Raw genomic sequence first — 13,091 nt, forward strand, 5'->3', positions numbered from 1 at the left:
TTGACCAAAGCTTCTGCCTCAAGGGTAAATAACCCAAATAGATTTTGGAGTGCTTTAATTAATCTTTTCAAATACCTGTGTTTTTTCTCAATTTACTGCAGTCTGTCCCAGTTTGCTTTGGAAATGAATCAACCTAAATATGAAATAACTCTGTGTTAGTTTTCAGTGACAGAATCTACAACATGGCTGAAGTGATTATTAAGTGATTAATTTTCGATTCACACCATTAATGAATTCAAATTAACCTTGAAAGTCTATAGGTAGACAAGCTGTCTCTGGTATTATGCAGAAGAATTACTTCTACCAAGAATTGCAGTTATTTCCAAACTCCTCCTGAAAATCAGTCTGCTTACCCCCATATTGTAAATGCTGAAAATTTGAAATTGTAATTTGAGAACTGTTTCATATTGCAGTTACAATTTCTAATCAAATATGATAGTCTTATGTACACTGGCAAGTATAAATCTGAGCTTTGGCCAAGCTCTTTCTTCAAAGCATGTATAAATTGTCTTTAACCTCCTTTAGTTGTTGAATCTCTGTCTGTAATGTAGAGAGAAATAGAAGAGGTGAGTGTATGTGCTCTAGCATGGAGACAAAACAAAGCATTTCTGTACTCTCTAACCCAGTAATCTCTCGATTTATGGCTTCTCTGTAGAGGGGAAGATAGCCTCGTTCAGTGGTTGTTTTCTGATGTAAGTATTTCTCCACATGAAATTGGCTTGAACTGTTACGTCTTGTGTGTTGTATAATATTGTGTGACATACTGTATGAAATGACTTGAACTGCATTCAATCATGTAGGAATGAAAAAAAAAAATTGTGGCATGGGTATATTTAATCTGTCTGGGCTCATCTTTTAGGCAATCTGCATATCTGCACGCATTCATTTTAAATCTACTTATGTCATGATGGAAATACTTTTACTACACAGTAGTATTCATGCTGTCAGTGTACATCCATGCACAGCAAAATTTCCCTCTTGGCTCATCTCTATTCATAAACAAAAGTCACAAAATTAATACTCAGCAGTTTTATAGAAACTACTCTATCGTAGCCTCAAACCAGCATTGGCAAAAGGTACATATTTTGCAAAATTCACTTGCATTATTAGCATTATTTGTACTTTATAGTAACTTATAAAAACTTGTAAGAACTTTTTATATGAAGGCACAACTCTCACCAGCTCTCCCTGATAAGGGGCAATGTAAATAACTAAATATCAGGGACTCTGATAAGGTATACTTTTTTTTTGCTCAAAAGTCTGCTGAAAGCCAATAAGAAATTAGTAGAACCCTTTCAAAGAACAGTCTTTCATGAAAAGGGGGAGGAAACAGACCAAGAACATTACTTGATGTACCAGCACAAGCAGAGAAAGAAGGAAAATACAGATCAGAGGGGCAGCATAAAACCTTTTTATTACGAAGGCTTGCAATGCCGTGACGTGCATTTGCAGAGTAATTCCAGGAAAAGATCTCCATTTTTCTGGGAGAGAAGCTGTCACCTAGCAGAGGCCTTTTTCTGCACTCTATTAAGATACATCTGGTCCAGCATGAAATACAAACTGGAAGTGATACGAAAATCCTCAGAACGGATGCCATGAAAGCCAAGAGATATCTAAGCCATATTTCAGACAAATCACAAATTGACAATCAAATTGTGGTACTTTGCAAAATCAGAAGGAGCCATGACATTTTATTTTTGCTTGAGGCAAGTAAATGCCATTTCAGAATTTGATGACTGCCTCATTCTATGGATTCACATTTAATAGCAAAGGCTCAGTATGTGGTTTTTCCTGTGCCTCACAAAAGGATATTGACAGATTTCTTCCCATGCCTGGCTCCTGTACGAATTTAGAAATATGCCCTTTAGGCTGCAGAGATTAATGGGCATATCATAGATCAATGGATGGTTTCCTGAGGCTTTATGCACAGTATACCATTGCATGTCTTAACTTGTAATTTGCAGTGCATAAAGGGAGTTTACTTTAAGACAGCTGTTAGTGGTCTAGCAGCTCCTTCAAAGATGGGTATCTAGCATGTTGCACATCCAATGTTGAGCAGTTCACCTACACAGGGCTTAGCACTTCGGTTATACATAGGTAGAGACAAGCCTGGAGTGAAAAAAATATTAAAATTGTGAATAAAAATACAATAAGAGTTGGTTAGAGGGGGAAAAAGACTGTTAGGATAGAGAATACTGAAAGAAAATATAAGGGTAAGGATAGAGAAAATATGAAAGAAAGATGTAAAACTAGAAGAGGAAAACAGAGAAGAAAAGTATGTGGGAAGAGGAAGAAAAGGGAATTTCTTCTTACTGTTTGAAATAATAAGTTGTGAGACAGACTGGAGTTCTGCATCAAACACAGCTGGTATATGTAATGGGAAACCAAAAATAAATATTATGCCAGAGAGCTTTAGCCAACAAAGGGGTATAACCTGGGACACAGGATGAAATAGTGGTCCAAGACCCACAGATTGATTACTCTGACAGCTCTGCTGCACTTGCACAGCAGCTTGCTGGAGTTCTCCCCCATGTGCTGGCTAGTATTTGAGCTAGAACTGTGAACCTGGTCTCATTGCACAGAGGTCCACTACTGGGAACTGTGGGCCAAGTGTTACAGTCTTTCTTTAGCTCAGCGGGACCCAAATAACATTTGATAGAGAAAAATAGTACTTGACAGAGTCCACATATGTTTTTTTGCTCATTTCCCCTCCTCCATCCCCACTCATCCATAAATCGATGTGGTAATGGCCTCCATACAATCAGCTGAGAGAGAATGTAGTTGCTCACTGTTTCGTAATGTTAGACAGTTAGAAGGCATTTACTCTTGTGCTTTAGGCATGATAGTGCAGTTGTAGCTCTTCTTTTGTGCCTGCACTGCCCTCAGTGAGTCGGGTGCAGGGTAAACATTTACCAGATTGTTTCAGAGGATCCTTGTCTGAAGTGTGCTCCACCATGGGATACCTAGCCATGGCCTTTAGGGAAGGGAGACTGGACACAAAATGTCTGTGCCTCCACTGGTGCCTGGGGCAAGCATCATTGTAAGGGCTGGACTAATCAAGTCTCCGTCAAGTAACTCCAAAAGATTTCCTGTGCAGCTTCCAGAGCAGATTTTTTTGGTTGTTTGACCTTTTTTGTTTCATTTGTTCGTTTGCTTGGGGATTGGTTTGGTTTTGTTCTTCTGGTGGGCTCAAGGCTGTATCCTTCAGTGACATGTTCAGCCACTGCACTTGTGGTCTGGGCCAGAGAGGTGGCCACCCTTCCATGGCTCTCCTTACAAAGGGCTGGAGTTCTCATGATGGGAGACAACACCCTTCCAACAGATCCATTATGTGTTTTAATGTAGTTGGCACTAAGCAGAAGGAAAAACAGCTAATTCTTTGGGAACTGGGGTCCTGTATATTGTGCCCTTTATTTTCAGTCTGGGAACACTTTGTTTCTGTTTTTATGCAAGAGATTTATTCAGTAGGTCCCTGAATGTGTTGTACCTTAGCTTAAATGAATTGTTAATCCCTAATCTTCTCCTCATCATGTCAAGACACAGATCTCTAATGACCTAATCTAGAAATTCAATCCAGAACCTCATACTGAGGGAATTTGATGCAAAGTGCCTATTGGAGAGTATCTTTCATCATACTCTCATGTCTCTAAACAAGACCTGAGTGGCTGGGCCACGTAACTATAGCTAGGTATAATTTTGAAAATCCTTACAATTTTTTGGGTCAATAACATATAATTATAAAATAGTGGCTTGAGATCTTCCCTTTAAAATTTTTTACCTCGTGCCTGTACTGTCAAGGTACAAACATACCCATTAATCAAGGTGTACCACAAACCTATCTTTCTTGAAAAATGCTTGCTTGGTGAACATGCTACTTTCAATTGCAAACAGAGTTCAAGCATGCCTTGGTCATTTGAAGTATTGCACACTGTTTTCCATGCTGTGAAGAGGCACTGTGATGTGTAACCTGAAAAAAATCTCTCCTTTATATTCAGCTAGCATTTCAGGTAGCACTCTGGAGCCTGGGAGAGATTATTGCTCAAGACTGTTATTCATAAAGTTCATAGCTGGTCTTCTATTTTTCTGTAAAAATACTATTTTCCCCCTCCCATTTCTTCCAGATTGTTTTATTTCCTAGGAAGCTCTGGAACAATTTACATGCCTTTTGGGCCATGCAAGAAATTCTGTAGCCAGCTGAGCAACTGGATGGAAGTTACGTGTTCTCCAGCTCAGACAGATGGTCCTGTTTAGCTGCCACATTTTAACTCTGTAGCCTACCAAGGACTTGTATTCTTTTCAGAACTATTGCTAATATTTTAAACTCCTACAGAATCTCCCTATGGAACTCTCAAAGCTCTTCACAAACATGATAGTATTTAGCCCTCATATTAGTCTAATGAATAAAGAAATCAGTATTCTCATTTTACAGTTGGAAAAGCTGAGACATGGGGAGGAGTAAGGCTAGTTTTCTAAATGAGGCATCTGACATCAGGTAATAGAGTTCTTGTTCAGACACGCTGGTATCAAGTTATGCATGAGAATTTCACTAAATTTTGCAAATGCTAATTCAGTTGTTGTTACTATTATTTTTTACAAGAGTTGTATCCAGCACTATAGACAAACTGAAATGGCAGCTGGTAAAGCACAAGCCTGACAAATTTTGAAAGGTGACAATATGGTGGGAGAAAGAAAAAAAAAGCACAAGAAAGGTAGGTCTGTAAAGCACCTGTGTGGTCAAGAATGAGCATGTTATCACTTTTGTGTTACAATAGACTGCTGAGGTGATTGAGATACTGGTGAGTACAGAGAAGACATTTTGCATGAAGATGTCAGAGCTACCAGCTCTGTCCTTCCTTCTGCAGCTTGTGAACACCCATACACACTCATCTGACTTCCCCAAGCTTTGCTGACACCAGTAGTATTTAGATGTGTGTGGCTCAGATACTGGGGGACTCGTGTCATAGCAGAGGGAATCAATCAGAGGAAAGTCATATGTGACTTGCATAAAGATCCATCAATGCTTTACGTGTTCCTGTCACTCTGTGGATGAAGAATAGAGATCATGCAAACCTTCAGGTCTCTGATTAAGACCAAAGTCTAAACTTGCATTTCTTGTACCTGCAATCTTGTATTCTTAGCTGCATGAGATAGGGACAGTGAGTCATTTTTCATACCATCAACAGCTGGTCAGAGGTTCACTGCTGGAGGAGAAAGTGATGCCAAGATCTTTGTCACAAATTACAGTGTCTCTAGTGTACATTCCTCTTCAGCTTCTTGCTTCTCTTCCCGTGCATGTTCTCTTTAATTAGCTTTCATTTTGTTCCTTTGCTGCATTTCTTCCCCTTCTTGTGTTTTCTGGCATTCTCCCAATGAAATCTGTATAGCTTTTAAAATCTTTTTGTAAATCCTTTGAACTAAACTGTTGATCTTAATGTCTTACTCCCCTGGTTATGCAAGGGTGGAGACAAGTGTGCTCCTATCTTCAGTGACAGGCCATGCTGCCATCTTTATCTGTAGAGGTGGTGAGATTAGGACAAAAAAACCCAAGAGCTACAGGATGTTTTGAAGCTCAGCCAGGACACATAAACAATATATATAAAATCTTTTCCTACTTCCATTCCATATTGGGCACCCTTTATTTCCTTAACATCTCATAATAACAGGAGGGAACATTGGACAATTCAAACTGAGAGAGTTAGCATTTTAAGTGGATGTGTTAGATCAACAGCCAAGATGAAAATTACACTTTATCCCGTTTTTTCATTTTATTGAAGTTATCATTCAAATCTTGGCAGAGAAAACATCTGGAACAATATTCATTATAATGTGACATAAATTATCATCATAAGGAATATGGCAGAATGATCAGCAGCCAGAGAGAAATAATTTCTGACGTGGATAGTTAACATTTCTAGAGAATTCAGTCAATTAAGAAGTATGATTGCTTATTTGATCATATCAGCTAAATTACTGAAACAAATAGTAATGGAACAGTATGAGATGCAGATGTGATGAAAAATATTTTGAGGCATTATTTCACAGATATAAATCCTGAACTGTTTCCAGAGGCAGTTGTTCCACAGAAATAACAGGACATTTCTTGAGTGACAACAGAATAGAAAAAAAAGAAAACAGAAAAAAGTTGTCAGTCTGGCACAAAAGTTTCTTAACTATGGTTACCGTCTCTACATTTTGTCTACAAAATTCAGCAAGCCTGTTAAGCCTCTAAAACTTCATTTTCTTTTATTTGGATTGTTAGAGCCTGACAGGTAAGCAAGACAGCACAGACACAAGACCCAGACTCTGCATGAACCAAAAGCCATCCTAGAGCTACAATGAAATCTAGGTTTAACTTTCACAGAGATTTTATCTTGTATTGGAAAAACTATTTCATGTGCCTGGGCCTCCATATCTTATCTGTGCAGAACAAAGACTGTCATGCCATGCACTTTGCTGCTCAGTAGGATGAGGGTCATAAATGAGTTGTGGGTATTGGTGAAAATCTCAATACTTGGGGAGTAACCAAGAGTTCTGCCAATACAAAACAATCCAAAGAGAGAGAGAGCACATTTAAATTAGGCTGCGAAAATGTACAGCCAGGATATATTTATAAGAGTATGGATTCTTCCAAATGACCTCTGATCAGAGGTGCTAAATTTGCACATCTGTACTGATATTGCCCCAGCAGGCTCAGAAAATGATGCCAATTTTCTGCTGTTAGTTGGTTAGACCAGAAGAAGTTCCTTAGGGATAATTAGTAGTTTTGCATAGTAATCACACAAAGTAATTTCTCCTGCTTTAGTTTGTAAGATACTTCCCAGAATAAAATTTCTTCTAATAATGTTTTCCCATTGCTGGCAAAGCATTTTTATAATGCTCTAAGGATGTGCACTAGTGGTTTCCTCCAGGAAAACCTCCCTGCTACTGCTGAGGAGCTGATCTCAAAATCTAAGTGAGAGAGGTCAAATCCAGGAAAAAATAGAAAGGACTGATGCCAGAATTAAACTGTTCACTGATGCTTTGATCGTCTCCATGAGACACTGTGGTGGGGATATAAAATGGACAATAAACATTCTAGGGCAGCTGGAGTATATCAGGTCTGCCACAGGTAAAGGATTTAGTCTTCTACTCAAAAAACAGCATGGCTGCAGAAGGTATAATGGGAGTTCTGAAGTACTGGACTGATTTAAACTTACCTGGTTCTCCATGATAGATAGGAAGGTGTTAAGAAAAAAAAAAAAAAAGAGGGGGGGAAAGAGAAAGAAAAAACAGAAAGAGTAACAGGTATACATTATTATTATTATTCCAATAAAAAATGTGATATTAACATGAAAGCCAGGTCAGTATTTTTTTAAAGGTTCTCACAGTAACCCCTAAATATTTTACACAGGTTAATACAGATATATTGCCCTTAAAAATTTTGAAGTTCCAACCAGACTTCTAATACTTATTGAAAACAGTCACCTAGTCCAGTATCAATGACACATTCCCATTTTCTCCAAAAATAACCCTGCAGCCTTGTTCATTCCAGGCAAAACTCTTGCACAGGGCTCATGCTCACTAAAAAATAAAACATTGACCAAATTATGTATAAAGCTGCTTAAGATTATTTTCCATAAATAGAGCATTTCTTCTTAAGCACTACTTTAGCCCCAAATTGCTAGGTTTGGAGCAGGAATTGCTAGGTGAAATTCTGTGCAGATCAGACTGAACTGCACCTTTGACTTTAAGATCTGTAAACTCCTAAATGAGTAGTTAGTTTACCTGTCTTATGTTCCTGGTGCATGTGATTTCTTTGACTATTTCATAGTTTTTAGCACAAATAAAAATTTGTCCTTAATTTTTTCCTAAAAATACCTACCATAGTTCTCATGTGTAGAACCCATTCAGCATCCCAGCCAAGGAGTAAAAATAATATGTGAATTAGTTGACCAGTTTCACACCACTGACTAAAGAAAAAAAAACAAGTAACTGGACAACATAAAACAAATTTCTAGGCTTCAGTTCAGTGAACAGCTTTAATGAATGTACTCAAATACTTAGGAGTTCAGAAATCAAGGACAAGTCAGGGAAAGAAGAGAAGGTTGAACTTATTGGGTGCTGTATTTGTGGTGTACATTTCTGTTGTGAAGCTGATACTGTCCTCTTTGCATTCTTCTCACTGCCATTGTTGAAGCTCTGGAGCCTGTGTTGTTTGGGCTCCTGAAACTGCTTTATGTCTTTTATGCTGTCATATTTACTTGCACTGAAAGTGAAAACCAGTTTACACTTATTATAGCATCACCTTTTACATGTCAGCTTAGTAAAGAGACTTGTAACATTTCCATTTCAAACCTTTCTTTCAGGTTTTATAATTCCTCCTGCTTCTAATTACATCAGGCTGAAGACAGCAGTATAAATGTTAGCCCTACAGACAGATCTGCAAGGAATGGTAGACATCTATTTTAAAATATGAGTCATCAGAAAAATGCAGTGATTTTGCATATTCTTTTTTTTTTTTTTTAAATACTAGGCTTTAATTCACAAGAGCTAAATTCACAGTTCACTAAAGCTCTGACTTTTTACCTTGTAATTGGAGATAAATTGAGTGGAATTCATGGAACTACATTATTAAGAAATAGAAGGAATTGGCTAAATTTTGTCAAGGGTTATGGTTTTTACACTGTTTACACAACAGATTGCTTCAAGAGATTCAGAGCTAATACATAGAATGAAGAGAAAAATGCTTTAGAAAGTATATGATTAGTGACTGCTCTGGGGGTTAATCAAGGCAAACCTTATGGCTGAATTACCAAGAGGAGTAGTGGATTTCCTTGGGAAAAGCTACTGTTTTACATAGTACAGGCCATTTCTTTGCTGAGTGAAAAGTGGTATCCTTGTATTTTGTGAATGAAATGCAGGAACTGCTGCTGCTGGGAACAGTGAAGCACTGGTGCAAGCTAACTGAAGACTGGGAAATAGCTTTCATTTCTGGTTTTGAATAGTTAGCTAGGTGGTGACTTCTTTGCCTCACTGGTCACTTTTGAAGTCTCCCAGGCATATCCCAGGATAAGGGTTGAACCAGGGATTATCTGAGAGCATGTGACCCCTACAGTTCCATCAGACCAGCTGGCTACCTCCAGAGCAGGCACCAAGAGGGCAGCTGGCAGCCTGCTCCCTATTGTCTGTGCAAGGTTGAGACCATCAGGGAGCCAGCATGCAGGTTAGGGTGTTATGGCCCAGGTGAGCAGAGAGCTGGACAGGTAAAACATCCTGGCTGGGTGGTGTGGTGAGAGGACATAGTTGTTGGGTTGTCCCCTGTTTGATGCCAGTAACAGCAGGGGTACCACAGGGTCTGTCCTGGGACTCATCCTGTTTAACTCCATTTTCATTGACCTGGAGGAGGCAACAGAAGGCATTTCTGTGGGGTTTGCAGATCACACCATACTGGGGGGACCAGTTGACAGGCAGGAGGGTAAGCTGGAGGAACAGGCCGGCACAGATGCTGTCGGACATAGATGGGAACAAAGCTGTGCTGCCTCATAAAAGCGGAGGATGTAGTACAAAGTGTACAGCTCTTTCTCAGGCTCCTCCAGATGTCTTGTTTGCAGTGCAGATTTACTTGTTAGTTGTGTTTTGTTTAATCTCTCTTTGCAAGTGATCTACTGGGCATTGACCAGTGCCAAGGGCAAGGAAGCATCACTCCACAGAACTATGCTTACTTCATCTTTCACTATGTTACTGTTTCCCTTCTTGTCCCTCAGGCCCTCATAAATCTCGTAAAACCCTTTTCAGATTGAAATCCTACTCTTCCCAAGCTGTAACGTGTTTTACAGCATGTATTTTTCTATAGTTATCTTGGTCTCTTGTTGACAGTCTTTAGGTATCAGCTCCTTGGCTGGTAAATATCTTCCTTATTCTTAAATCTGTCCACTTGATTTTGTTCAGAGCAATGCATGGGGATAATAAATTGGTCCACAAATGCCTGACACTTCAGGCACTGTTCTTTCTGTCACACCAGTGTTTCATAATACTGAATCCTGGGAATGTCTTGAAGAAGCCATCAGCCTTTTCCCCACTTGCACATCTCCTAGAAGAGATGCAAGCTGCCTAGATTGCTCTAGTAAACACACTCAATGGATGTCCTTCCATAAACAGTGTTCCAATAGTTTAATAGATTTATTCCATAATATGAAAATAAACAGTTGTTTCAAATGCCAGTTTTAAGACTTGCAAAATGGAACTATGTACATTCATAAGATGAGAGCATAAATCAGCTCAGTAAAACAGCTTTGTAAATATTTATGTGCACAGGGCTCCTCATTTCACACATTTTACTCCTTCTCTGTCCTCATCTTAAGTTTTCACTTGCTTTAGTTTATGGCTGGTAATTTGGACTGAGTACCTGACATTGTTAAATTGCTGTTTTCCCTGGTACTGCATATACCACAACCCCAGACCTTTAGTGCCTGCAGGTGTATGATCTATAGAAAGAAACACATTTGTGTGGAAGGGCATATTCTGAATTCTGATGGACTCACATTGTGTTCTGTAAAGTTTGGCAGGCACCACATTGATAAACTAAAGCACAGCCTGGAGTTTCCTGCTTGAGCTGCCACCCCTTGTTTGGCTGCAGGAGAGGCAGGACCCACATTTCCTCTTTGTGTTGGTATCAGAGTGGGGCTTGTTATTCAGAAAGGTGAGGAAAGGAAGATTAAAAAGATGGTTGATAGGATGAAAGATAAAGGTGTGGAATGACAGAGATGTGAAGTGGCTGTGAAAGAACAGTGGCAAAAGAATCAGAGCTGTCAGGATACAGCAGAAACAGTCTAATGGGGCCTACAGAGATGGGTTATCATCTCATGCAGAAGACTTTGTCTCCCTGGCACATTCTCCTGTGGCCATGATCCTTCCCCAGGCATCCTGGCCCTTCGGTGGCACAGAGGAGGGAAATGACATTTTTACTCCTTCCTTTGCAGCAGTCACAAAGGAGAGCAGAAGGATGCAATCATATAGACATTTTCATATCAATTTTTACAAAGGTGTGCATGTGCTCATTATTTCCATTTGTGTCTATGTTAGTGCTGGAATTTCTATTACTCCTCATTAATTCACACCAAAATCTCTGCATTTTCTCCTATTTCACTAGTATCGGATAGCACCATGTTAATGTAACAACCAGAAACAAATTCTAAAAATAAACCTACTGATAATTTCCTAGTGCTTGTTTGACCACACCCTTGAAGTTCCTGAGTGGTCAGTTTGGACTCAGATAAGTGCTATCATTTTTCTTCTCTCTTGTCTGCCAGCTTTTTAGCCTTTTTGAATTGCAACCCACAAGGGGGCTGAGCAGGAGGTGCTTGTGGCAATTCAGGATGGGTTATTCTCACTGAGGAATTGGCTTCTGCTGTTCCATAACAGGCTTTGGCAGATCAAAAGCTGTTGCTGCTGAGATCCTGCCAGGCATGCTTTCCATGTATTTCTGTATGTCTTCACTGAAACTGTGTAGGATCAGTGGAATAGGGGAATTCGGGTACAAAAACATTTTTCATTATGTTTACACATCTTAATTAGAGATTTATAAAGAAGCCAGATATGCTGCCATTTAAACAATTACTTGTATTTAATTGTGTTTGCATTTTCATTCATGAAATATAACAGAAAAAGATAACTTATTAATCTGCATGCATTTATCAGATGATTTCTGTACATTGTACAAATTTACCTCATTTAATGTCTTAGCATGCATTTAATCATACTTGTGCAGATTTAAGTGTCTTCCTGATGGCAGTGGTATCATTCATTAACAGTTACCCTGAACTCTGATGATCATAGGTTTGGCATAAACACAAAAAAAAATTATCTTTGAAAAGTAGATTTTGGAAAGCTTATTGGTGATTCTTCCTGAAGTTGCGACTCATTTTGTATTCTTAGACACTGCTGGTATACTTGAGGAAATAAAATGCTCTTTGATCAAGCAGGATGTTTCTTTGGTGAGTTGTGCTTAAGGCTTTTGTTCTTTCATTTGCATTGTCTGGAGTCACTGTCATTCCCCAGGGATCAGTACTGGGTCCATTCTGATTCAGCTTGTTTATCAGTGGCATAGGAGGCACCCGCAGCCGGTTTGCTGATGGCACTAAACTGGGGGAGTGGCCGATACACCTGGAGGCTCTGCTGCCACTCAGCAGGAACTCAGTAGGCTGGAGAATTGGCCAGAGAGAAACCTGCTGAGGTCCAACAAGGGCAAGTGCAGGGTCCTGCACCTGGGGAGGAATGAGCCCAAGTGCCTGCACAGCCTGGGGACTGACCCACTGGAGAGCAGCTCTGCAGAGAAGGACTGGGGGTACCGCTGGGTGACAAGTTGTCCATGGGCTAGCAGTGCCCTTATGGCCAGGAGGGCCAAGGGTGTCCTGGCATGCATCAGGAGCAGTGTGGCCAGCAGATGGAGGGAGATGATCCTGCCACTCTATTCAGCCCTGGTGCAGCCACCTCTGGATTACTGTGTCCAGTTCTGGGCTCCTCAGCACAAGAAAGACAAGGAGCTTCTGGAGAGGGTCCAAGAGAAGCCACAAGGACAGTGTGGGGTCTGGAGCACCTCTTATGAGGAGAGACTGTGAGAGCTGGGCCTGTTCAGTCTGGAGAAGACTGAGAAGGATCTCATTAATGCATTTAAACCTCTCAGAGGAGGGTGCCAAGAGCATGGTGCCAGACTCTTTTCAGTGGTGCCCAGTGAGAGGGTAAGGAGCACTGGCCATAGAATAAAACATGAGGAAGAACTTCTTTCCACTGAAGTTGGCAGAGCGCTGGAACAGGCCACCCAAGGAAGTCATAGATTCTCCATCTGGAGACATTCAAAACCCACCTGGATAAGTTCCCTTGTAACCTTGTACCTCTAGGTGACTCTGCCTTGACAGGAGGGTTGGACTGGGTGATCTCCAGCATCTCTTCCAACCCTAACTATTCTGTGATTCTGGGATAGTTAGTCAAAAATATATATAAGGTAAGTAACTTAAACTTCCAAGTGTGTCCCTTTACCTCATGTTTCCTGATGCCCAGTTCCAGGCAAGTTACATCCATGGCTTTCTGCAGCCCCCAAGTTACTTTTTCAAGAT

The 13,091-nt window shown here is 40.1% G+C and overlaps 1 protein-coding gene across 2 annotated transcripts in view; it reads left to right on the forward strand.

Annotated features, from left to right (window-relative positions):
- SMYD3 (SET and MYND domain containing 3) overlaps positions 1–13,091 on the forward strand; it is a 409,715-nt gene that overhangs the window by 388,711 nt on the left and 7,913 nt on the right. The gene's annotated exons all lie outside the window — the stretch shown is intronic.

Source organism: Poecile atricapillus, chromosome 3, assembly GCF_030490865.1.
Source record: "Poecile atricapillus isolate bPoeAtr1 chromosome 3, bPoeAtr1.hap1, whole genome shotgun sequence".
Lineage (NCBI taxonomy): Eukaryota > Metazoa > Chordata > Aves > Passeriformes > Paridae > Poecile > Poecile atricapillus.